We start from the raw sequence: 24,373 nt of genomic DNA on the forward strand, positions 1-24,373 counted from the left end.
AAACCCAGAAAGGATAACATCTCAAAAAAATGAAAGCTAGGCCTACGCTCCACCAAAGATCTGAGGCAAAAGTATAAGCCTCGTGCCTTCAAGAAATTCAGCTCCAAACTAAAGGTGCAGGCTTATGGCCTACATAGGATCAATAGTGGGACATAGGGTTTCAAATAAAGATAAAAATGTCTTCAAATAAACAGGGTAGAGCTCTAAAGAAAACAATCTGTGCACAGTTTTTTTTAAATTTTAAAATCAAAAAGTTAACAAAAAGGACTTGATGTTGAACAAACAGAGATGGGATTCCAAAAACACTTTCATATCAGCTAGAAGTCTAAAGCCAGGGAAATAAATATCAAAATACCAAACACAAAACCAAGGAACAGGAGAACAAGCTAAAGCAGGCAGTGCACGGGCTGTTGCTTGTTAAATAAAATTGGAGTCACATGGTGAGATGTGTGCCATGTTGAAGTAGTGGCTGGTCCTCCTGCCTGCACTTCTGGAATCCTCCATTTCAACCTCTGCTCTGATCTGCTGTGCCTTTGCCAAGTGACCACGAGGTATTGGATTATTTTGGTTTTTTTTTTCTTCTGAAAACTGTCTCAATCTCATTACACTGGCTGCCTGTCTCACATAGAATTGATTTCAAGGTTCTATTAAATAATTAGAAGGCTTTGAGTATTTTAGAACCTGCCTGTATTTTGGAGTGTCTGCTCCCAACATTTCTTTTCTCAAACGTTGCTTTGCTTTTTATTCCAAGATCAACCATAAAAACCGGCAGCTTTCAGTGTCAGGCTACAAATGTTGATCATTTCAAAATTTCTAATTTGGCTTTTTTTAATTACTTGCATTGGTTGTAATAGATTAGAAATAGTACTGTGTACAGTTTGTCAGATCTGCACTGGGCAGGAACTTCTGCTGTTTCTCTGTTGTCTTTTTCCAGTTTATTGCAGTGGTGCCCACTGTCTGTTACATCAACGCAAACTGCCTGTGTTGCCGGAGAGAAGAAAAGTTCACAAGACGTCCTGAAATGGAATTGTGATTGGACTGAGACGGCCACAATTGTGTATGCTGGGAAGTGCAGAGGGGGTTGTGTAGGCTTTGGCTTGGGACCCCCAGAGGTTTATTATCTCCAGCAACCTTGAAAGCTGCAAGTTTGTCTTTGTCCCCGGCCATTTGATCAGGCAGTGTATTTATTATAAAGGACAAGGACCCATCCATTTGCTTCTTATTTACTTTTATAATGCCTTCAATTTTCTTTGTAACTGTATATTTTTGTAGAGCAATTTGAGCTACACTTGTAAGCAAAGTTGATATGGAAAAGTTATTACTGAACAAACGTTAAGGGACAGATCAGGAAAAATGTCAGTTTACATAGAACACATTTTTATGGAATACTGAGTAGTATCTTGTTCATAAAGCTAAAATAGCATTTTCCTTTTTTTGAAAAATTTAATGATTCAATTTTTACTTTGTTCAAAATCTAGGCTAACATTTTTTTTTAAATACTAAAGGTAAAAATCTGAAAATATGTTTGTGTTGCCTTTCCCTAATAGATTTTAACATCTCCCCATTGTTGGCCATTTTCATTGTATTTGTGTTCTAGTTAAATGTGTATACACACACACACACACACACACACATATATATATATATATATATATATATATATATATATATATCTATCTATAATAATAAAAGGCAAAGCCCTCACTGACTGACTGACTCACTCACTCACTGACTGACCCACTCATCACTAATTCTCCAACTTCCCGTGTAGGTGGAAGGCTGAAATTTGGCAGGCTCATTCCTTACAGCTTACTTACAAAAGTTAGGCAGTTTTCATTTCAAAATTATACGCGTAATGGTCATAACTGGAACCTCTTTTTTGTCCATATACTGTAATGGTAGGCAGCAAGATGGCCGTAGGAGACTGAGTTGCGTGTCGCGTCATCACGCCTCCCACGTAATCACGTGAACTGACTGTGAACTCAGTACGTAGAAAAGAAGGAGGAGCCCCAAAGAGCGCAGAAGAAAACATTCATTACACAATTGACAAGGCAGCGAAACAATAAGAAGCGAGTGAGTGACGCATACAAGCATCTTCATAAGACACGAGGTATAAAAAAGCAAGGTGTAAACCGTAAGTCTAAATTAACTTTATACAAACGCTCCCGCTGCCGTTTGCAATACCATATTCGCGAGATACAACTTTAATGAGAAGACACGAGGTATAAAAAAGCACGGTGTAAACCGTAACCTTAACTTTATAGAAACGCTCCCGCTGCCGTTTGCAATGCCATATTCGCGAGATACAAGTTTAATGAGAAGACACGAGGTATAAACGAGAGTTTGCATCACTTTGTAACAGAGTTAAAATTGCTGTAGCGAGAAACTTTTAACTGCCGGGTCTTAGCTAACATTAAATAAACCCGTGGACATCGCAACATCACACAAGAGAGTGGCTCACGTGAAGTGACTGAACGCAGCAGGAGTGATCACTTCCATAAATCAAACCTGTTCAAAAAACACATTACACAATTGATAAGGTAGGAAAACAATATGAAACAAGGCACGGTATAAACCGTAACTTTAACTTTATACAAACGCTGCCGTTTGCAATACCATATTCGCCCCTGCGAAGCGTGGTGATTTTGCTATATATATTTAACTATTTCAAGCATTGTATTACTAGGGTGTTGTACCGTGTTAGCCATTATGAATGTAGAGAAAAGCCAAGCAAAATGACACCTTTTATTGGCTAACTAGAAAGATTACAATATGCAAGCTTTCGAGGCAACTCAGGCCCCTTCTTCAGGCAAGATGTAATCATGATCTGCTTCTCGCAACTGAAAGAGGGCACCGTGGCAGAAGTTAGCCGACTTGCTCACCAACCACAAGCGTTACCTGGTAGGTAACCACCCATACAATCAGATTGTGAATCAGACTACGAATGCCTGCAATGTAATTACCCCGATCTACATGCTGTCAAATGAACGAACCTCACGCCGTGGCACAACGTTAGGGGCTTCGCCTCTACGTCCGAGGATCGATTCCCGTAAGGGAGTGCAGTGACTGTGTACTCCTGATGAGCCCACAATTACGGCGAAACACGTGTCGCATACTATGCATCTTCAAAGCACGGTGTAAACAGTAAGTTTAAATTGAGTTTATAGAAACGCTCCCGCTGCCGTTTGCAATACCATATTAGATGACTTTGTAACAGAGTTAAAATTGCTGGAGTGATAAATTTTTAACTGCCGGGTCATGTCGCGTGTTCTTGGGTAGGTACACCAAAAAATGTATACATTTATGCATGTAATGGGCAAACAAAAAATGTACTATACCCAAAAGCAGTACAGTAGTACTCAATGTATCTTTACTTCTTAAATGTTAATGTTTTACTGTTTAATAATTTATACGCTTCTTATATATTATTCAGATTCTTTTATCAAAATACCAGTAACAGCGCACTGCACGATAACGTGGAGTGAATACACTTGACATGACCATTCATAGTATTTATCCTCTTTCTCTGTACGTTTACCATTCGTTTGCTCAGACGTTGATGCGCTTGCTGCTTAATGAGCAGCTCTTGACCCTACCGTCCCGCTGCTTCTCTTCTTTCGTCGGCATCTTTTCCCGTTAAAACTGATTTTTTTTGAAACTTACTATGTTTTCTTTAATTTTTCAGTTAAGCTGGCACTTAAGTCTTCAATCTGCCTCAAGAATGATTAGCGAAGGTGGTAGACAATGAAAACGTCAGCCCTACGCATCCACCACGCACGCACTGGTGCGCGCAGCTCTCAGTTGATTCTACAATAACATAAAATAAAGATAAAAAGAGTAATAACTTGCAGCACCGCTATTCAATTACACTTGCCTAACGCCTCAAATAAGGGGAAATACTGTGGGATCTGGGCAACCGTCAAAGCAGCAATCACAAGCCCGATTAGAAAGCAGGAAGCTGTGATTTGTCGTCTCCCTCCCATGTAACAATCACAGCCCGTGTTGCAACGCACTATGTATGTATATGTATATATGTGTATGTGTGTGTATATGTATGTGTGTATATATATATATATATATATATATGTGTTCATATGTGTGGGAAAGCGAATAGTAGACGTGACGTAGTATCTGTGTACCAAATTTCAAGTCAATAGGTGAAACGGTTTGTGAGCTACAGCTGATTTAAAATCCTGGACAGACAAACAAATAGCCACGGTAGTGTTTTATAGAAGAACATTTTAATGTTTAATAATTTATATTTATATGCAATGTGCTTCTTATATATTACTTCATATTCTCAAATGATAATGATGTTAATGTTGTTTATATTGATTTCTATGTTATTGTAAGTGCTCTTTATTTGTGGAAAAATAAATTTGGCAATTAAACTTATTTTATACATACATTTTATTTTTTTCTCTTGCACTCAGTGAGCGAATCCACTGGGTAATCAGCTATATATAAATATATATATATATATATATATATATATATATATATATATATATATAGATATATAGATATATATAGATATATAGATATATAGATATATATATAGATATATATATATATATATATATATATATATATATAGATATATATAGATATAGATATAGATATATAGATATAGATATAGATATATATATATAGATATAGATATATATATATAGATATATATATATATATATATAGATATATATATGTGTATGTATGTAGATATACAAATATGTATATATGTGTATATATGTTTATATATATGTACATATACAAATATGTATATGTATATATATGTATATGTGTCTGCATGTGTGTGTGTATATATATGTAGATATACAAATATGTATATGTATATATATGTATATGTGTCTGCATGTGTGTGTGTATATATATATGTTGATATATGTATATATATATGTGGATGTGTATATGTATATATTTATGTATATACAGTATGTTTATGTATATATATGTTTACATAACCTCTTTAACACACTACTTCTCCGCTGCGAAGCGCGGGTATTTTGCTAGTATATATATATATATATATATATATATATATATATATATATATATATATATATATATATATATATGTATACACATATATATGTGTGTGTGTGTGTGTATATATATACACATATATATGTGTGTGTGTGTGTGTGTGTGTGTGTGTGCATAATTTTTTTTGACAAATATTGTTCAGATATTTCACTTGTTATTTTTAAACATCAATAAAAAATGTATAAAAAAAAGTGTATTATGTTTCCTTTTTTTAAAGTTATAAAAATGAAGTAGCTCTGTATTAATATAGGTGAATAAAACCATTCACATGAGATGAGTCTGCACACAAACGACATTGGTGTGTTAAGTTCATTAAACTTGTAAGAAAGAATGTCACTGCCCTATGTTCACATAGTGTTAACCATAAACTGAACTACTTCGTGCTGTTTATTTTCTGCTCAGTTATTGCAGAATATTTTATTTTACAGCTGTTACATTCAGTTCAGTTTTATTGTAGACTAGCAAAATACCCGCGCTTCGCAGCGGAGAAGTAGTGTGTTAAAGAGGTTATGAAAAAAAAAGGAAACATTTTAAAAATAATGTAACATGATTGTCAATGTAATTGTGTTGTCATTGTTATAACTGTTGCTGTCTTTTTTATATATATATATATATATATATATATTATATATATATATATATATATTATATATATAATATACACACACACATAAACATTTATATACATATACATATATATACATATCTACATATACACATCTACATATATATACACACATACATAAACACACACATAAGAGTTACTGACTGAAACGGGCTTTCATTGACAATCATGTTACGTTATTTTTAAAATGTTTCCTTTTTTTTTCATAACCTCTTTAACACACTACTTCTCCGCTGCGAAGCATGGGTATTTTGCTAGTATATATATATATATATATATATATATATATATATATATATATATATATATATATATATATATATATACATATACACACATACATGCAGTTTTAATAACACAGAAATCAATATAAACATTAACATCATTATCATATGAGAATATGAAGTAATATATAAGAAGCACATTTCATATAAATATAAATTATTAAACAGTAAAATCTTCTTCTGTAATTTGCTACCGTGGCAATTTGTGTGTCTGTCCAGGATTTTAAATGACCTGTACCTCGCAAACCGTTTCACCTATACACTTCAAATGTGGTACACATATAGTACGTCACGTCTACTATCTTTTTATGTTTATTTTATTTTATTGTAGAATCAACTCCTATCTGCGCACAGCAGGGCAGCCGTGGGCGGATGCGTATGGTGTATTCACTCCATGTTATCGTGCATTGCGCTGTCAGTGGTATTTTGATAAAAGAATTTGAACAACATATAAGAAGCGTATAAATTATTAAACAGTAAAACATTAACATTTAAGAAGTAAAGTTACATTAAGTACTACTGCAGTGCCTTCGGGTATACCTCATTTTTTGTTTGCCCATTACATGCTTAAATGTATAAATTTTTTGGTGCACCTACCCGAGAACACGCGACATATAACCGAGCGTGGGAGAAGCATGGATTTTAAACACGCGTTGAGTTGATCTGCTGGTCTCCCTCGTGGAATAACTGGTAATGTTTGACTAAAATCTACAGCGAGTAAAATGACATTACCTCCTATTTTTTTTTTTTTACGATCTCTGAGATCTTGCTTTTTTCGGTTCAAGGCTTCATAAGCTCTTTTATGTTGTATGGTGTACTTATCCCAAACCATCATCTTTGAATGTTGCAAGACTTTCGCCTTGTATGTAGATCGGGGTAATTACATTCATTGCATTCCTAGTCTGAATCACAATGTGATTGTATGGGTGGTTACCTGGCACTGTAGGGTTGCCACCCGTCCTTTAAAATACGGAATGGTGCCGTGTTTGAGAATGAAATTGCGTGTCCCGTTTTGAATCAATAATAAAAAAATTTTTTTTTAAAGCAGCGTCTCATGCAAATCATCCCACACGCATTTTATGAAGATGCCTCCTTTCCTACTTTTGATTGGGTAATACTTGATGTCATCGTTAGTTTGATTGGTGTTTTTAACTGTCCAGTGAGGAGGGCGTGTCTTTTAAGTACAGTCTGCAAAGTGTTGGCACTGAGATGTGGCGTCAGCGCCATAGCTGAAGCCCCTAACGTTGCGGTCAGCAAGTCGGCTAACATCCGCCATGTGCCGTCTTTCAGTTGCGAGAAGCAGATCATAGAATGGTTGAAACTGTTGCCCCCAACGTTGCGCCACGGCGTGTGGTTCGTTTATACCTCGTGTCTTCTCATTAAAGTTTTATCTCGCGAATATGTTATTGCAATCTGCAGCGGGAGCGTTTCTATAAACTTAATTTAAACTTACGTTTTACACCGTGCTTTGTTTCCCTTATGAACATGCTTGTATGCTTAAGTCGCTCCGTTCTCAATTGTTTAATTTTTTGCTGTTCGCTGTTTGCGGCTCTTCCTCCATTTTCCCCTACTTCGTTCTTTTCTCTCGCGAATATGTTATTGCAATCCTTAACGGGAGCGTTTCAATAAACTGATTGAAAATAGTTTTGCATTTACCTTTTTAGTAAAAGGCGAGCTTTTAAGCCTGAGAAATCACCCCGTAAATGCACACGTTTAATTGCACATGTGTTTATATGTATGGTTACACAGTATTAAAAGACAGTGAACAACGTCAGTTACCTTTGTTCCCGCGTTTGATAAAAGGTGAGCTTTTAAGCTTGAGAAATCACCCCGTAAATGCACACGTTTAATTGCACATGTGTTAATATTTATGCTTACACAGTATTAAAAGACAGTCAAAAATTAACGTCATTTACCTTCGTTCCCGCGTGTGACTCGTGCTGTAAATCTCTTCCTTGTTTTTAGTTCACGTGATTACGTAGGAGGCGTGATGACGCGATACGTGACTCCGCCTCCTCCATTACAGTGTATGGACAAAAAAATGTTCCAGTTATGACCATTACGCTTTGAATTTCGAAATGAAACCTGCCTAACTTTTGTAAGTAAGCTGTAAGGAATGAGCCTGCCAAATTTCAGCCTTCCACCTACACGGGAAGTTGGAGAATTAGTGATGAGTCAGTCAGTCAGTCAGTGAGTGAGTGAGTCAGTCAGTGAGGGCTTTGCCTTTTATTATTATAGATAGATAGATAGATACTTTATTAATCCCAATGGGAAATTCACATTCTTCAGCAGCAGCATACTGATACAATAAATAATATTAAATTAAAGAATGATAATAAAGCAGGTGAAAAACAGACAATAACTATGTATAATGTTGAATGTTAACATTTACCCCCCCCCCGGGTGGAATTAAAGAATCGCATAGTTTGGGGGAGGAACGATCTCCTCAATCTGTCAGTGGAGCAGGACAGTGACAGCAGTCTGTCGCTGAAGCTGCTCTTCTGTCTGGAGATGATACTATTAAGTGGATGCAGTGGATTCTCCATAATTGATAGGAGCCTGCTGAGCGCCCTTTGCTCTGCCACAGATGTTAAACTGTCTACAATAGAGCTTGCCTTCCTCACCAGTTTGTCCAGGTGTGAGGCATCTTTCCTCTTAATGCTGCCTCCCCAGCACACCACCGCGTAGAAGAGGGCGCTCGCCACAACTGTCTGATAGAACATCTGCAGCATCTTATTGCAGATGTTGAAGGACGCCAGCCTTCTAAGGTAGTATAACCGGCTCTGTCCTTTCTTGCACAACGCATCAGTATTGGCAGTCCAGTCTAATTTATCATCCAGCTGCACTCCCAGATATTTATAGGTCTGCACCATCTGCACACAGTCACCTTTGATGATCACTGAGTCAATGAGGGGTCTGGGCCTCCTAAAATCCACCACCAGCTCCTTGGTTTTGCTGGTGTTCAGGTGTAGGTGGTTTGAGTCGCACCATTTAACAAAGTCATTGATTAGGTCCCTATACTCCTCCTCCAGCCCATTCCTGATGCAGCCCATGATAGCAGTGTCATCAGCGAACTTTTGCACGTGGCAGGACTCCGAGTTGTATTGGAAGTCCGATGTATATAGGCTGAACAGGACCAGAGAAAGTACAGTCCCCTGTGGCGCTCCTGTGTTGCTGACCACAATGTCAGACGTGCAGTTCCCAAGACGCACATACTGAGGTCTGTCTTTAAGATAGTCCACGATCCATGCCACTAGGAATGAATCTAATCCCATCTCTGTCAGCTTGTCCCTAAGGAGCAGAGGTTGGATTGTGTTGAAGGCACTAGAGAAGTCTAGAAACATAATTCTTACAGCACCACTGCCTCTGTCCAAGTGAGAGAGGGATCGGTGTAGCATGTAGATGATGGCATCCTCCGCTCCCACCTTCTCCTGATATGCAAACTGCAGAGGGTCAAGGGCGTGTTGAACCTGTGGCCTAAGATGGTGAAGCAGCAGCATCTCCATGGTCTTCATCACATGTGATGTCAGAGCAACAGGCCAAAAGTCATTCAGCTCACTAGGATGTCATACCTTTGGGACGGGGGTGATACAAGATGTTTTCCAAAGCCTCGGGACTCTCCCCTGTTCCAGGCTCAGGTTGAAGATGCGCTGTAGAGGACCGCCCAGCTCCGATGCACAGACCTTCAGCAGTCGTGGCGATACTCCATCTGGACCCGCTGCTTTGCTGGCACGAATTTTTAATTAATTTTGTAATAGGTAGATTTGGTTTCTCAGGGGGGTTTTACAGAGACATCTAGAAAAAACATTAAAAACACATCACTAAGAACAAACATATTACAAATACGAACTATAACAGCAAGCACTTACTGTAAAAAAAATTATTCAAGTGATAACAGCTCACTCACTTAATTTAAGTCTGTGGATGTAAAGTTAAACTTCTTTTTAAGATTAATAGCCATTGGAATAAATGAGGATTTGAACCGGTGGCTTTATACTCTTGATTCCTTCAGCATCTGACCTGATTGCACAACTGAGAATGAATTAAAGAATCTTAGCAAGTGGACTGTCACAGTTAACACTAAGGGGAGCAGACAGCACAATGCCATTCCACACAGTGTTAATTCTTTTCTTTTGTTGATAAAGGACCATTCATATCTATAAAACTGGTTGACTACATTAGGTTTTGTAAACCTGATGCCTTAAGATAAATGGCAATTTTATTTTAATGATAATTGATATCAAAAGATGTTTTTAAACAAACACAATTTGTCCATAGAAGAAAACTGCAACAATACATCAAAACGGAAAGGGGACTTTATATAATTTATTACATGAGTGGAAAAATAAAAACACTACATACTTATATATATATATATGTGTGTGTGTGTACACACACAGTACCTGCCAAATAATACAAAGAGTACACAACATGTGCTTCCCATTACGTTGGTCGAACCTTGGACGTCTACGTTTCGCTACGAAAGCTTCTTCGTTTATTTTGCAGGATGAATATTTTCATTATGGTCAACTAATGTGGAGCTAAAAAGAATATACCGTAATGTCAAGTTGTGAATCGGCATGCACAGTTCAGATCGGGAAGGGCCGTTAAGTGGATTATTTTGTTTCTTTTTTCATTAAACGCACGTTGCCTGCCCGATCTGCGCGCGCGTGCGTATTGAAAGGCTGCGTCACCGCACACTTTACGGTGCTGCCCAATCTGTTTGACGCATGCGTGAACACTTTACGGCATGTTAGGCTTTCAATACGCCTGCGTGCGCGGATCGGACAGTCACGCTGATCGGTTAGATACAGGCATAACCGGACAGTGCGACTGGCTGTATATCAGAGATGCGGAGTGTTACTGGCAATCGAGTGACTGACTGAAAGTGTCCAGCTTTCCGGAGAAGCAAGTCCCCAAAAGACAAACGGTAGGCACTTGTATGCTGTTAGCAATCGAAAAGTGCAAAACTGGTGCCGGAGATATATTTTGTAGTAATAGAATAGAAGGTTCACGAGCTCATAATCTTTGTTGTGCGCTTTTGTCTCTGCACAGAATGGCGTTCGAATGGCCACGGAGTAGGAGCCCATCCGTAGTCAGAGGGTGCAGAAAAGCGAGAGCACCGAGGCGTGTGCTGTTTTTACGAGTCTCTCTTTTTAACGAGTCTGAAGTTCCACATTAAATGTTGCAGTATTTTGGTTATGCAATCCGTAGATGGCGTTGTTTACCTATTATTTAAAATTATATTTGAATGGTCTAACGACACATCCTTCTCAATTCAAATGGTTTTTGAGTTTTACACCTTTTTTGACTATAAATCACACGTGTCCTAGTATATATTTACTGAACTAGAAGAAATGCTGCCGCCGACTTTAACCGTGTTTTTTGAGAAGACTATAGGATGGCTGTCTGAGCAGAACGTGACATGGATTTACTTTCCTGTTTTACACTGTCTTAACAATTAGGACACTTAGACATGAAAATACGTGTGTCTTAATGGATATATTCTAAGTCAGAAGTCATTTTACTATGGAATTTTAATTGTGGCACTCAGAACACGGCATGTGTGAATCGATTGTCAACCGACAGCAGGTTCTGCTCAGTTTTTGTGAACTCTTCTGTTACACTTTATCAGAATTATGATGCAGATAATTATGACGTCCTCATGATGCTGCAGTATATGATGGTGGAGTGGTGCTATCAGCTACAAAGTTTCTGGGTACATACATTTTGAGAAGAATTGAATTATTTGGAAGTTTTGCTAGTGAGTCAGTGTCTTGCATGTTTTTGAATGGTGGTTAGTGTTTTAGACTTGGCTATCTGTTTTTTTGTTTGGACTTTGTGGCTGTCCTGGCCTAATTGCAAAATCAATCTGGCAACGTGCCTTGCCATTTTCAGACATGGGCAGCAAATTGAGCGAGTTGCTCCAAAAGTCATTAGGCAAGATACATACAGCAGCAGAAACACATAAAACAAAAGATACAGACTCGCAGGAGAAACAATACATTCAAGCAATCTATAAATAAATAATAATTGTTCTGAAATTGCAAAATGAAATTGGAGTATCTGCATTTAGTTTGGGATGTTTGGAGAAAGCACTGAGTTGTCTGATAGCAGCAAGCAGAAAAGATGCTCATTAGTAGACAGTAGTAGAATTAGCCCATGCCTAAAATTGTTTACGAAGAGCACCTCCTGCAGCGATTGGAGGAGATTTTTCATCAGGGCATCCAATTTTGCCACCATTATGTTTTCCACAGTAGCTTTCAGTGTGTCCAGGGAGTGGGCTTTTCTGATTAGTTTGTACAGGTATTGTGTATCTTTTGAGCTCAAGTTGCTTCCCCAGGACACAACATAGAAGAAGATACTGGCTACTATTGACTTTTCCAGAAGCTTGCTACATACATCAAAAGACGTAAGTCTTCGTAGAAAGTATCGTCTGCCTTGACCCTTCTTGTAACACTCCTATGTTTTGTCGGACCAACCCAGTTTGCTCTTTATATGAACCCCCAGGTGCTTGTAGCTGTGCACCTCTTCCATGTCCACATCAGAGGCTCTTTAATGCACTGGAAATCTACCACTAGCTTTTTTGTCTTGCTGATTTTGGGTTGTAGGTGGTTTTCCCTGCACCACAAAATGAATTTCTCCATGAGCCTCCTGTGCTCTGACTCATCTACTGTTATTACTGCAGCCTATGATGGAGGAGCATTTGTAGGTTGTAAGTGGAAGTCCTTGAACCTCACAAACTGCTGTCTGTTGGTAAAGAAGTCCATGATCCAGGTGATTGTGCGGGCATCAAGATGTAAGGCCTTGAGCTTTTCCCTAGTCTGTGAGGTAGAATGATGTTAAAGGAATTGGACAAATCAAGGAGTATTATCCTGACTATGGTGCTGGCCTTGTGGGAGTAGGCTCTGTGGAGCAAGTAGATCACAGTGTCTTCCACACCTGTATGTGTCTGAGTATTTTTAGGACCAGCTTCGTGATTTGTGAAGTAAGAGCAACTGGTCTGAAGTGCTTAGGATCACTGGAATGTCCTTTCTTTGGTGCTGGGGCCACACAGTTATGAAGGTTCCCTAGCTGAGTAGGTTTTTCACAGCTAGGGAACCTACTAGAAACTCTTGGAAAGGGAGAACAGGTGCTGAAGGACCCCACATATCTGTCTGGCACAAGGTTTTCAGCACTCTGCGGTTGATTCCTTCTAGCCCTGAATCCTTATTAATGCAAAGTTTTCCCAGCCCTCTCCTCACTTGAGCAGCAGAGACATACAGTTCAGGAAGTGGAAGAGGGCTGGAGACCACAAGTGTTATGTCATTGTAGGGGAAGGTCATGCAGGGTAAAGATGGCAGTTGGCAATCCAGAACCTCCTGAGCTTGCTCTCAGAGACTAGCAGTTTTGGGGGAGGGTTGGATTGACAAGGCTGAGTCAAACCTGTTGAAGAATTGGTTCACTTCATTAGTTCTGTTCCTGTTCTAGAAAGTTGATTCAGTTCATCTGGACATAGTCCTTTTCCAGGGAGATACGTTACATCACTCATCCAAGTGACTTCCTCAGTCTCAGTTGACTGCAGGTTTCTCCAACCTTATAAACAGTACCTTTGCATAGTGACCGAAACTAGCACCATTGACTAACAATGGGCAGTGTGATAAATGATATGAAATTGTCCATTGATCAATGGCCATGAGTACCGTTCACAGAGAGTTGGGAATGGCTGTAATCACAGCATTGAAAGATGTACCCTTAGGCCCCCTCCTCGGTTCAGAGATGGATGTTCCTTTTTCAAGTAAATGGCCTCCTTGACTCCTCGCTCAAACCAGCGTTCCTCCCTGTCCGGGATGTGCACTTCTTCATCACTGAAATAATGACCACTGTCCTCTAGGTGTAAATAGACTGCACAGTCCTGGCCTGACAAGGTAGCTCTTCTGTGTTGTGCCATCCGCTTCGCCAGTGGTTGTTTGGTTTCCCCGATGTATAATTCACAGGAATCCTCTTGGCACTTAAATGCGTAAACTATATTATTCTGTCTGTGCCAGGGCACCCGGTCCTTGGGGTGGATCAATTTTTGCCATAGCGTGTTTTGGGGTTTGAAAGCCACAGAGACCGGTGGCCTCATGTGTAAACGGTGTGTAGAAATACAGTATCAGTTTCCACGCTCCAATCGCGATGTATAAAATCTAAACTTGGCGTAAAGCCACGCACATTTCCACGGTACCTCATATTCTGGCGTACACAAGTTCTCCGCTCGGTTTTGCAGACTGGCGGCACCCAGCGTCAAAGCAGTGCTACTGTTCCTGTGTGGTTACCCTTTCTTTTTCAGATCCACATCCCTGACGCGGCTTTATAAATACACTGAAATTAACCGCATATGGTGTATTAGTTTAATGCATCTGATTGTAATTAACCAGTAACAATATAATGGTCCACGGAATGGTCAAACTATTCCAAATACCATAGCTGCTTTAGCGTTGTTACTCTCACTGCACCTTCTTTTTCTTCTTTCAGCTGCTCCCATTAGAGGTTGCCACAGCGGATCATCTTTTTTCATATTACTCTCTCTGCACCACTTGGAGAAGCTAATTGGAAAGAGAATTATCGGTGTACAGCATCAAGCACACACTGCCTCAGCCATGCTTCCTATTTGAACTGCTTCTCGCACGGCAAACGCTTCAAAACCTTCCCTGTACAGACCGCGCGGTTCAGAAAGAGTTTCATCCCAAGAGCTCTAAACGCAATCAATCCGTTCATCAAGTGCTCCTTGTAGATCTGTTTGTACTTAAGTACAATCACATCACTGTAAACTTGCACTACAGTTATAATATTGCACAACCTGAGCCACTTTATAAAGCACGTATTTACATACTGTATGATGATGATATCATTTTAAAGATGAAATGCTGCAAAATATATTTATTATATTATACAGATAAAACTTCATTTAAATAATCTATATTGTTAATAATTAAAGGACATGGTGTCGCTACGCTAGCAAGGATCTGGTGCTCTGTTCACAGATTGTTCCTGCCTTGCACTGTGTGCTTCACTGGGACTGGCTTGAGGGACAGAATAATTAAACATGTACTACAAAGATATTTCAATGTTCCTTAAAGGTTTTGAAGAATCTGCATTATAAGCTTACAGATGGCTTAATGTCTATGACAGAGCTGATTGTGTAGCGATTGGGTATTTGGAGAAAGAAAGGTAAGGACAGGAATTGGAGGTTAGTACGTTTGAAAGAGACAGTACTGCTGCAATAAATTAATCGAAGGTCGTGTACAAGCACTGCGCCACCGTATTCGCATGTTTAATAACATGCTTTAACTCCTGTCATCATGAAAATTATATCAAGTATACATCTCAGTATTTTAATTATTCAGAGAGCTGTAATATTACGAATGTAATGGATTCTGTGTCCTGTCGGAGGAAGACAAAACCCAGAAGCACATAGTGATTCACACACACAGAGCACATAGAAGATCAAATACAAAACAAAGCATTTAACGTGCTACTTTAGTTACGATGGGATTTGAGAAACTAGTAAATTAAACAATTTTAAGATGAAGTTTATGATGTTCTACTTTAATGACAAAATAAACTACGTGATTAAAGTGGAAATTTCGAGATTGAAGTTGACATTTCGTGCTTTTTTTCCCCACTGTGTGCCTATTTTTTTTTTCTCTGTACCCTAATAAGCTTTCATATGACACTCAGACGGTGGGCTACGACTCGCCTTTTCACGGCGACTTTGATATGTGACAACTTTTTTTTATTTAGGGCACTGTGCGACTTTGTGAACTTGAGCTTTCGAGTTTCTCCAACACGCTACGTCACTTGATTGACTTCCTTTTGTTGGTTTATACCACTGTTTAAATCAACAAATAGTATGTTTTTCTTTGCCTCCACTTGGTATTCGCTGAAATTCTATTTTTCCCCCGTGCTTTCCCATTGCCTTTTCACAGAACGCTGAGCTTAAGGGCTATTTATGTTAATTTGCATATTCAAAGAGGCATAATTCTGGGAGGAGTTGAGGCGTGACAGCAGGCGCGTGCAAGAGCATTACTTTTCACGCTGATTGGTATTTATGTAGCGGAAGAATGTGGAAGTTTATGTACATACAGATTCCTGCATCTGGATTTTTCTGTGCGTACGCACATTCCTGCTTTTGTGCTTATGCCATGTTATAGTGTAAGTTCTATGCGCGGCGTTATACATGAGGCCCCTGGTGTTTTCATAAAATGCGTCTCAGCTGTTCCTATACTCCTGACATATAAGGGATCACCAAAGGTTTTCGCATAGGCGGCGGTTGTCCTTCCTCTCTTGTATTGCTTAGAGCATTCTTTAGGCGTCTTCCTAAATTTTCTCAGGGCTTTTTTGATCTGATGTTCTTCTGCTTCCCTGGCCACTGTGTCTGTGGGTGTGGTGTTTGCTCTATGTTGTAGAGTCCTGATGACGTCTATTTTGTGCTCTAGTGGATGGTGAGAGTCAAACATTAAATACTGATGCATATGCATTGGTTTACAGTACACATCAACTTTCAAATGTCCTCCATTGCTGATGGAAATTTCACAATCTAAGAAAGCTAGCCTGTCACGTTTCATGTCCTTCCTGGTTGACTGGATATTTTTGTCCACTGAGTTGATGTGGTCATTGAATTGTGGAACCTCATGAGATTTCATTTTCACCCAGGTGCCGTCCACATACCTGAACCAATGGCTCGGTGGTGTTCCTGTATAGGATAATAGTGCCATCTTTTCCACTTCTTCCATATACGGATTGGCCACAATAAGTGAAACTGAGGAACCCATGGCGCACCCATGTTTCTGCCTGTAGTACTGGCCTTTGTATATGAAATATGTGGATTGAAGACACGGTTCCAAGAACAGACACACTTGGTCGGTGCTGAGAGTGGTCCTTTTACTGAGTGTGGGGTCATCCTGTAATCTCTTACGGACCACCTCCACTGCTTCCGTAACTGGAACACAAGTGAATAGAGATGTAACATGATATGAGACCATAATTTCCTCTGCCTCCATAATGACATCTCTCACCTTTTCCACAAAATTCAAAGTGTTCTGAATATGGTGTTTTGAGCTGCCTACCAACGGGTTGAGGACAGTGGCCAGGAACTTTGAGATGTTATATGTAACCGAATTGATCATGCAGACAATGGATCCTAATGGTGCATCCTGTTTATGTATCTTTGGTAAACCATACATACTTAGTGTAGCTTCCTCTGGGTATAATCTGTGGTATGAGGTCCGGTCAATCGCGTTGTCATGAACAATCACCTTTTTCCTGTAAACACTACTTGGGTCTCGTTTTAGGGGTTCACAAGTGTTTTTGTCGCTAAGCAGAGACAAAATTTTCTCATGATAGTCTGTCTGGTTTAGCAACATTGTGCACCTCCCTTTGTCTGCTGGACGGATGATGATGTTGTCATCCTTACTGAGTGCCATGAGAGCCTTCCTCTCCTCAATACTGATATTGGGTGCAGGGGGCTTAGCATTGCAGAGACATGCCAAAACTTTTATCCACAGTTGCTCTGCTTCCACATCTGCAATGTTGTTGTTTCTGATTGCTGAGTCTGTGGCTGTGATCAGTTCCACTAGCTGGATTTGTTTCGGTGTGACAGCAAAGTTTAACCCTTTAGCAAGGATGTTCTTTTCTGCTTGGGTGAGTTGTCTGTCAGATTCTTCACCCACTTGTCCACATCCTCGGTTTGTGTCTGGCATCCTTCTCTCTGTTGGCTGTAGAGGACACTCCCTATCGTATGCTGATGTTTCTGGCGCGCCACAAGTAGATCAAACTTCTTCTACTGCCTGGTCTTAGTCTTTTCGTGCTGTGCTAGCCAAGCCTTCTCAGTGAAAGAAGTCACTTGGATGAGTGATATAACGTATCTCCCTGGAAAAGAACTATGTCCAGATGAACTGAATCAACTTTCTAGAATTTCCTTACCTGGATTATTGAGCATGCATCGAGACATCTGTTCCTGTTCCTCTTTTCTGCATGTTTTTAGGCCTGCTGGTAGCCAGTTGTAGTCCTCATCCTGTTCCACACTTCCTTCACGTTGTTCTACTGTAACTTGTGCTCAAGTTTGTCTCTGTAGTAGGTATTCCTCTCACAGAGCTTCTTCCTCATTTCTGACTGCACCCATTTGATTTTCTTATTATCTCCAGACCTGAAGGCCCTATTGTTCTTATTCAGGAGAGCTTTCAAGTCTTTTGTGATCCATGGTTTGTTGTTGGGGAAAACAGCACACAGTGTCTTTGTGGGAATTGTGTTTTCCATACAAAACTTGATGTGGTCTTTGAAACAGTGCCTAAATCCCTCAAAGTCCCTCCGTGTCTTCACTGGGTGACTCACAAATCACTTTCCTGTCAATGAGAATGGGAGTATTGATTTTAGAAGGCAGTAAAGTACTAGGGGGCTCCGCCCCCTGCTCGCTTCGCTCGCCAACCCCTGGCGTTGGGGCATGACAAAGAGTGAGATGTATGAATTAGATATAGAATAGTGTGCAGGTTTGGTTGATGCCTATATAAATACAAAATAGAGTGTTTGGCATAGAGTAATGTTTTATTGGAATATTTCTCTGTATACAACATTAGTAGTAAAGATGGTGTCTTGTCTTTGAATGAGTCTTCCTTGGCATGGATCATTTTTAATTTTAACTTTAATGTGAGATGAACGTCGAACACATGAGAAGGCAAAATAAAGTTGTGCATGTCCAAAAACGGGTTCAGAGAGGTAGATGCCAACCTTGTCCATGGTTTGTCCTTGTGATTTGTTGCTGGTCATGGCAAATGCAGGTTTAATGGGGAACTGTCGGTGTTTCAATGTAAAAGGTAATTCTAGGTCAGAAGTCGTAAGGTCAATTCCAAGAATGAGAACAGTATTGTTAGCATGTGAATCTGAAAGAACTGTTGCTTGAATAACATCGTGTGTTATGGTGTTGATGACTAAACCGTGTGCCATTGTATAAACCCTGTTTAGTGTTAAGGTTTCTTAATAGCATGATTATTGTTCCGTTTTTAAGGGTAAGGTTGTGTTGTGGTCATTCGTCCGGGTTAATAGTGTTCAAATATTCTAATGGGAAATTCAGATGTTCATTGTCGTCATCAGAGTCAACTTTGTCAGAGCTTAGAAAGAGCCGTGTCTCTCCAGGAAGTAATGAAATGACCTGGTTAATAATGTGATTAACATTAATATTTTTTGGACATAATATAGTGCGTTGTGTTAACCACATATGCGAAAGCAGTGTGGGCCATTGCCTTTTGGTGTCCTGTTATGTTCTCTGGTAGATGCAAAAGCAAATGAACTATTGTAGGATCTAATGTAGTTCATAAAGTTTTTACTTTCAGGCACATCCTTAGTTAGAAGCTTCTGTAGATATTCAGGATATGAATGTAAAGGAGGCAGTCTAATCTGCCCCTTTTGACAACAACGTGTAAATTCATTATTTGTATTGCCAGTTGTTTCTTCTGTGAAGTTAAGTGAATGACAATGATTGCAAATGACATTCATTAATCCCAATGAATTTTCCTCAATAGTGGACTCATTATTGAAAGCGTTGTCAGCCAACTGGCGTAAGCGTTTAGCAGACGTCTGGTGTTGATGTCTGCGACGGGCATGTTTTGCTTGTGGTGTTTGAGTGCCGCGTTGTTGCATGTCCATTATTTGTGACGCGCTATTTTTGAGTTTTAATTGATCCGCCTCCGCTTTGCGCAAAGTCCGTTTCACTCTACGTCGTGCATTGTTTGTATCGTGCCTTGTCCGTTTTTGTATGTCGGTCAGTTGAGCTTTCTGCTTTTTGAGTCCTGCTTGCTTGTTTTCTGGCCGGTCATATGCGCGTTGCTTTGCTCCCTTTTTTGTATGTCTGAGACGCAAGCTCTTTCTTTTGAAATCGTGCTTGTTTTGATGCAGCACTTTGAGACGCGCGCTGTATGCATCTACGTTCAATGTGTCTGTTCATTTGGGCACGTCTCTGTAACGGGGTTACTTGAGCTTTGCGTTTTTTGATCCGAGACATTTTTTCTCACGTATTTTCCGAAGCGCATTGTATGCGCCGCCGTGTATTCTTTTTGTTTCATTCGTGTTCGTGTGTTTGGTTCCGTTATCCGATCCGAATAGTTTTGTACCCGTGACCGTGTATGCATGACTTGTTTGTTCCTCAGCGTGCGAAATATGGATAAGTATTAAGGAGGATAGCACTCACTGTTAATATGGAGCCTTTTCTCCAGTTGAACGGTTAATAGTGCTTTATTTTAATGAGATCCACCTATGCTGCCTAGTGTGAAGGTTTTGAGATGACGTATGTTTAATATGGACGTTTCCTTTAGATATGTGGCTTTGGGTGTCACTTCTTATTGATTGGGGGGGGGTGTGTGGGTGAGGATTGTTGTTGAGCGAGCGTCTTCTTTCGTTTTGTGTTCCAGGGGCTTGTTGAATCCCCCTCTTTGTGTGTGTCCCGTCCGTTGCTTGTAGGGTGTGTGGGGTGGTTTTGTGTTCTTTTTTTTTGTGTTCCAGGGGCTTGTTAAATCCCCCTCTTGGTGTGTATCCCGTCCGCCCTTTCTTGCGCCTGCGCAGTACGTCTTTTTGCAGCTACGGCCCATGGCCGGATGTGCCTGCGTCCATCATCCGGTTTAGCATTCTCGGTTAGTAATATGGATACATAAGCTATATATGACATTTACATTAAATTATTTAAAACTCACTTTCTAACCCCTGCACAGATTTTATACTAACAAACTATAAATGTGGCATATTGTTTTTGACATCTACTTTTGTGAAAAGCAAAAGTCATTTTTTCCAGCAATGTTCACAGACCTCAGAGTATTTCACATTTTATTGACCATATCATTGTTCCAGTAGGCCACAACTTTGTTGATATTTGGTAGCATTGCTTTAAAATTGTTTAACTTGAGCCAAACATTTTGGGTCACCTTCCACAAGCTTCTTACAATAAGTTGCTGGAATTTTAGCCCATTCCTCCAGACAGAGTTGTTGTAACTTGGGCAGGTTCATAGACCTCCTTGCTTGCACACACTTTTTCAGTTCCACCCACAAATTTTCAATCATATCGACCAATCCGGTACCTTGACATTTTTGATCTTAAGTCATTTTACCAGAACTTTGGAGGTCTGCTTGGAGTTGTTGTCCATTTGGAAGGCCCATTTGTGACTGAGCTTCAACTTCCTTGATGAGCTCTTTGAGATGTTGCTGCAGTACATCTCCATCATTTTCCTTCCTCATGATGTCATCTATTTTGTGGAGTGCAACATTCCCTCCTGCAGCATAGCACCCCTACAACATGATGCTCCCACCCCCTTGATTGATGGTTGTGATGGTGTTCTTTAGCTTGAAGGCCTCGCCCTTTTCTTCCGAACATGACAATGGTCATTATGGCCAAACAGTTTGATCTTGGGTTCATCAGACCAGAGGACTATTCTCCAGAAAGTGAGATCTTTGTCCCCATGTACCATTGTAAACTGCAGTTTGTCTTTTATGGTGGCTTTGGTTCAGTGGCTTCTTCCTTGCTGAGCAGCCTTTCAGGTTATGTCGAGATAGGACTGGTTTTTACTGTGGACTTGTCTACCTGTTTCCTCCAGCATCTCCACAAGGTGCTGTGTTGCTGTTCTGGGATTGATTTGCACTTTTCACGCCAAAGTTTGCTTTTCTCTAGGAGACAGAATACATGTCTTTCCTGAGTGGTATGATGGCTGTGTGGCTCCATGGTGTTTATGCTTGTGTATTATTGTTTGTACAGATGAACGTGGAACCTTCAGGCATTTGGAAATTGATCCCAAAGATGATCGAGATTTGTGGAGGTCCACAGTTTTTTTCTGAGGTCTTGACTGATTTCTGTTGATTTTCCCATTATGTCAAGCAGAGAGGCAGTGAGTCTGATGGTAGGCCTTAACATACATCCACACATTAGCTAATTAGGCTAATTCGCTATCAGAAGCTAATTGTCATTCATTCATGACACCATTTTCTGTAATTTTTCCAAGCTGTTTAAAGGCACAAGTATATGTAAAGTTTTGACCTACTGGAAAAAAATACTTTTGCCCTATGCAAAGTAGACATCTTAACCCGAACAATATGCCAAATTTATAGTTTGCTAATGTAAAATATGTCGAGGGGTTATAAAGTGAGTGTTAAAAGAATTCACTCTAAGGAGTGGGGGAGGGGTTGTTGAGCGAAGCGATCAAGACTAGATAATCTCGGACAGACACTTTGATGACATGCCCTACTTGCAAGCTTTTGGCAGACAAACTTCAGGTGCTCCCAGCTCTTTAAACAACGACAAGTAGAACACGCAGCTTGCCAGTAGCAGCTGCAGAAACCCAGCAGATGATCCGAGCACTTCTCCTTAGCATGCGTTCAGCCCTCATCCTCCCCCTCCTCCTCCTCCTCCTCCTTCAGAACACACAGAGCGACAAGCACAACAAGCATCTTGGTAGAAGCAGCACAAAGCCAGTAGCTGATCTGTCCACTTCTGCTTAGCATGCGTTCAGCTGCCCCCCCCCTTCACAAAGCGAGCGGCAGAGATGCGAAGTGGCAAAAGGACAGCTGCTGTACAGGCTTTTAAGTGATTGATGCAAAGTGTGACAAGCACAACACACAGCTGGCCAGGAGCTGCAGCAAGACACCAGCTGAGCCGATCGCATCTCTTTAGAGTGCGTTCAGACCCCCCCTCACGATGCGAGCAGCGTTATAAGTGCTGCGAGAAAGAGATGTAACCACGCCCGGGGCAGGAAATAAAGGACAAATATTGTTTTTACAAAAGTTTTAAGGTAAAAATGAAAATAATGCATATGTAACAATTCCCATAAAAATAATCTCTTTAAATTGTTTATCCGGTAAACCAAACCTGGGGTGGGCGAGCGAAGCAAGCAGGCGGTGGAGCCCCCTAATAATAATAATAGTATTAATAAATCCACAATGTAGCGGGGGCTTGATAGCTGAACCGTGATATAGCGGGGGAGTACTGTACTCACTTTTGTGACTACCAGGGAGCACACCAGCTCCTCAGTACCCGACACAACAGGCACAAACACAAGTGCAGCACAACGCAATGCTTTTATTCAGCTGTGGAAAACGCTTTTCGTTTGTGTCCCACCATGGCAGCACAGTATAATAAGCACTGATAAATACATCACAAAGCAATTTCTTTCTTTATTTCTCTCTCTCTCTCTCTCCATCTCTTGTCTGCCTCCACTCCTTCTCCAGCAAGCTTTGTGAGAAGTGTCCAGCTGCAGTCAGAACAGTTTTAGGCTTCGGACAGATGCAAGCACTTCAGACACTATGAGGTCCATAAATGGATGCGCCCTTTTGGAGCCATTCTCCTGTTTCACTGGTGAACTGACACCTGTATTACACGCCCCTCATGACGATTTCAATTCCCTTTAGTTTCTGCACTCAAATGTGGATTCAGCAGTTTATTAAACTTCTAAACTATCGAGTTCTCTCAGTTCTGAATTCGAAGAAGTTGTTTTGGTGTCCTATATTAGAAACAAATTGAACAAATAATCTTAACATTTTGTATTTTATAGTATACATTTTTTATCTGTGTTTGCCATGTCTCATTCATGAGACTGCACTTTCTAATACATTAGTTAAACGCTGCAGTCAACAGAGTAGTGGCTCTGTGGCTAAGGATTTACACTGGTTGACTCCACATAAAATGGGAAATGCTAAAGAAGAAGAATAAATTATATGCTGCACTCAGTATGATCAACACTACATATTCTTATAGACTCCGAATTGAATAAATCATATAATTTGTGAGGGGTGGCACGGTGGCGCAGTGGGTAGCGCTGCTGCCTCGCAGTTGGGAGACCTGGGGACCTGGGTTCGCTCTCCGGGTCCTCCCTGCGTGGAGTTTGCATGTTCTCCCCGTGTCTGCGTGGGTTTCCTCCGGGTACTCCGGTTTCCTCCCACAGTCCAAAGACATGCAGGTTAGGTGGATTGGCGTTTCTAAATTGGCCCTAGTGTGTGCTTGGTGTGTGGGTGTGTTTGTGTGTGTCCTGTGGTGGGCTGGCACCCTGCCCAGGATTGGTTCCCTGCCTTGTGCCCTGTGTTGGCTGGGATTGGCTCCAGCAGACCCCCGTGACCCTGTGTTTGGATTCAGCGGGTTGGAAAATGGATGGATGGATGGATATAATTTGTGTAAACAGTCAAAATATGTAATTCTATGCGCCAAACATTTAGGAGCTCTTTAGAGTACTGTCTTTGTGGTCCTCTCTGTGTTATATCATTAGTACTTTATTATTACTGGTGTACAAAATTTTACTATTTATATTAACGATGCATTGATCATGGCGGAGTTTATGCTCCAGAGGAATGATGCACTCGCCCTCAGAAGCACGAAGAGGTTGTGGCACGCGGCTGGGGGTGGTGCCCAGCCGGG

General features: G+C 40.3%; 1 protein-coding gene across 3 annotated transcripts in view; it reads left to right on the forward strand.

The window, feature by feature from the left end:
• LOC114664744 (zinc finger protein 345-like) overlaps window positions 1–24,373 on the forward strand; it is a 292,505-nt gene that overhangs the window by 137,095 nt on the left and 131,037 nt on the right. Inside the window, exon 1 of one of the 3 annotated variants that reach the window (XM_051925495.1) lies at window positions 10,733–10,903. The exons of the other annotated variants lie outside the window; for them this stretch is intronic. The gene's annotated coding sequence lies outside the window, so the exon portion shown is untranslated. Of the gene's footprint in view, window positions 1–10,732; window positions 10,904–24,373 lie in introns of those variants that run through there. 3 annotated transcript variants of the gene reach the window in all.

The sequence above is a fragment of the Erpetoichthys calabaricus genome, chromosome 1, assembly GCF_900747795.2.
Source record: "Erpetoichthys calabaricus chromosome 1, fErpCal1.3, whole genome shotgun sequence".
In the NCBI taxonomy this organism is placed as follows: Eukaryota; Metazoa; Chordata; class Cladistia; order Polypteriformes; family Polypteridae; genus Erpetoichthys; species Erpetoichthys calabaricus.